The sequence below is a fragment of the Arachis ipaensis genome, chromosome B08, assembly GCF_000816755.2.
Source record: "Arachis ipaensis cultivar K30076 chromosome B08, Araip1.1, whole genome shotgun sequence".
Lineage (NCBI taxonomy): Eukaryota > Viridiplantae > Streptophyta > Magnoliopsida > Fabales > Fabaceae > Arachis > Arachis ipaensis.
The window spans coordinates 123,381,660-123,384,834 of record NC_029792.2 but is presented as its reverse complement, the minus strand read 5'-3'; the positions used below and the strand labels follow the sequence as shown (position 1 = coordinate 123,384,834).

Below are 3,175 nucleotides of genomic sequence, written 5' to 3'. Positions count from 1 at the left end.
CCGACGTCTTTTCTGGGTCGAGGTGTTGCCGTCCGAGTTTATTGTGAGAAGATGGGAGTGGTACCTGCAAAAAATTCTGATACTTAAATTAGCAAATGTTTAAACAAATTCAAAATATACTTGAGAGTGTAAGAGTACTTATAACTGTAGATGTAGAGTCAATAATCATTTTTTGAGTAGTTTCACCTTTATAATGGGTTGGTTACTTTCTTTAGTAAGAAGTTTGTTAAAATCTTCTTTTTAGATAAATACAAGAGATAATAGGAGTTAGTAGTTACTTATTTAGATAAGTACAGTCGCGTTTATGCCGTTATGGCCGACCTCCATGAGTTGAAGTTGGATAAATGTCGTTCTATATAATGTATGTAGATTGAGCTTTATTTATTTTGGATTTAGACTAAATTATAAATCAGTGCATGAACAATAAATTTATTATATGATCTAAAGACACATGTTAACTAAACTTACAATATAAACTAATTTTTTAATTAATTTTTTTACTGGTCCATATAGGCCCAAGGGTTAAACACATAATTTCATACTCTTTTATTAAATTTAATCTTTTATAATTCTAAATTAAATTTCAAGCGAGGTACAAAATAGATAAAGTAATTTAACATCATTTATCTTGTAAGAAGCAATCATATGTTTATTAAAATAAACTTAATCGTTAAATTTTTTTTTATAATACGTTTTAACTATGTTCATTATTATGTTTTAACGTTTTTCAATATACTATAATCCTATAAATATGAATTTATGATGATTGAAAAATGTAGTTAATACACTTGGTATGAATATAAGTGCAAAATCTCTATATTCTCTTAAAATAAAAATCCCATCAATAATTACCCAAAACTTATTAATAGCTCAGCTATTTGTGCCACTCCCTCACGTGGATCTGTCAAACTGCTCTCTCAAAAGAGACAAAAAATCTATGTGTCACAAAGTAATTCAATTAATGGGAATATCTGTATTTACACCGTAGAACGATACTTGTTTCATTTAATTATTTTCATTCATGTAGCGCTTTCGTAAACCAACGTGGCTTTCCATAACAAATATTTCAAACTTATAAATTAAAAATTAACAATAAATAAAATAGACTTCACTGAATTCCTTAAGATGATTCGATATTCTCTATGCCCTACTTGTAAAGTTCCATTCATATGCCTTTGAGCGAGATATATGCTTGATTCTTTTTTTTTTTATGAAAACGATTGCATTATTGTTTCCTCTTCTTATTACTATTCTATTTCTATATATTTGTTAATGAGTGGAAATTTTTTTTTGGAATTTTGCTTTTAGAAGCTTTATTTGTTTGACTTAATCATATATAGCAGCATCTATAGCATCCTGATTTTTAGTCCTAGAGGTCCTTGCAGCAAGAAGGATAACATACTCCTTCTCAACATCTTTAGCAAATACCTCAATCAAGTTTCTATCAATATTGAGCTTATTCAATGTCAAGGTTACACTTTTATTACTGCAGAGGACATCCATCCTAGCTATTTTCTCAATAGTCGTCATACGTTTCGAGCAATTGAGCAAAGTTACCAATTGTTGTAACCACTTTCTAGAAGTGTCCAACTTGGTTAGCGCTGTCCACCAAGTGAGCCGCTTTACCAAAGAAGGTGTGCACACCAGTGACTATCACAACTGCTTCTATCTCACCCTTCTTGATTATTGATCCAGAAAATACTTCATCAGTGGAGTTCTTAGTCACTAGAAGAGATTCTCCTGTTAGAGCAGACTGATCAACACTTAGAGAATTGTCCTCGAGAAGACAAGCATTGGCCGGAATGATATCTCCTAATTTAATGTTGATTATGTCTCATGGTACTAAAATTACAGCATCTTGTTCACTCCTGTGGCCATCTCTTAAAACACGCAATAGAAAAAAGATAACTTGCACTGAACAAATAACAAAGTAACAATAACTAATTGACCATTGAATTAGATCTAAAATCATTTTAGATTTTTGACAAAGAAAATAAGATATATTTTAAAAGTAAAAGTAAATTTTCCATAAGGTTTCAATTTGTTAAGCAAGCATATGTGATTAGATGCGCCAGAAGCAGTGAGTAAAAACTCATAATTTATGTTTTTAGCACAAATAATTACAACTAAAAATCATAACCAGATAATTAGGAAAAAAATCAGAACCAAAAAAATAGAATGAATAATAAAAACAATAAGAACATAATTAAAACCCTAAATAAAAAATCAGAACCAAAAACAAATAATCATAACAAAAAATCAGAATTTAAAATCAGTTTTGAATCAACAATAATAACAAAACCATGAGAGGTGCAGAGATTCAAAAGACTCAAAATACAATACCGACAGCAACAAGAACATCAAGCAGGACCGCCAGCAATGCAACCGGTAGCAGCAACAGCTACTGAAAGAGCTTATGACAGAAGAAATCAAAGAGAGACGGAGAGATGCTGGATGGTGAGATGACGGAAATGAAAGGACCGAAACCGAAGAGATGACGAAGATGCTGGATGGAGACCACGACAGCGCTGGGAAAGGAGCGACGCAGAACAAAATGCACAAGGGGATTGTGGGCTGGATGGGGGCGCGACTGTGATGGAATCCACCGCCAACAACAAATGGTGAGCCTCTGGTGGAAGCTTGAGGAGTGTGAGAAACCTAAAGAGTGCAGCGCTGGAGTGTGATGTGTGTGTAAGGGTTAGGTTTTAGTGGGGCAGAGAGTAGTACAGCAGTACGGGTTAAGCATGTTTAACGGGTATAGTATAGATGAGGAAATTACTAGAAATAATGGGATTTTGGGTTTATTTTTTATTTTAAGTACTAAAAAGTGCGCTTATAAGCATTTTCAATTTTTGAAATTAAATATTTTTTAAATTAATATAACATATTTTATTTTTTGTTTTTAAATTTTTATTTCATTTTTAAAAAAGAATTTACGTTTTAAAATTTTTTTTATAAAACAGATAACTTTTTTTAAATAAATACAAAAAGATTTATGTAAATATCAGTGATCTTATATTAAAATAAATAAATTAAAATAATTTATATTTTTTTAATTTAAAAATATTTTTATATTTTATAATTTATATTTTCACCACCAAAATCTCACAAATAAGTTTAATGTAAATATAAGTTACTATTAGATACTTTGTATATAATAAAATTTATTTAAAAA

General features: G+C 30.2%; 1 long non-coding RNA gene across 3 annotated transcripts; it reads right to left on the bottom strand.

Moving 5' to 3' along the window:
• LOC110266102 lies at nucleotides 1,130-2,735 on the bottom strand. 3 transcript variants are annotated; one of them, XR_002353040.1, is made up of 2 exons: nucleotides 2,344-2,735; nucleotides 1,130-1,914 (listed from the first exon to the last, which is right to left on the bottom strand). It is a non-coding gene; the product is annotated as an uncharacterized LOC110266102 (long non-coding RNA). The 3 variants fall into 3 exon arrangements; XR_002353041.1 differs by having other exon boundaries at nucleotides 1,130-1,880; nucleotides 2,344-2,631; XR_002353042.1 differs by having other exon boundaries at nucleotides 2,348-2,477.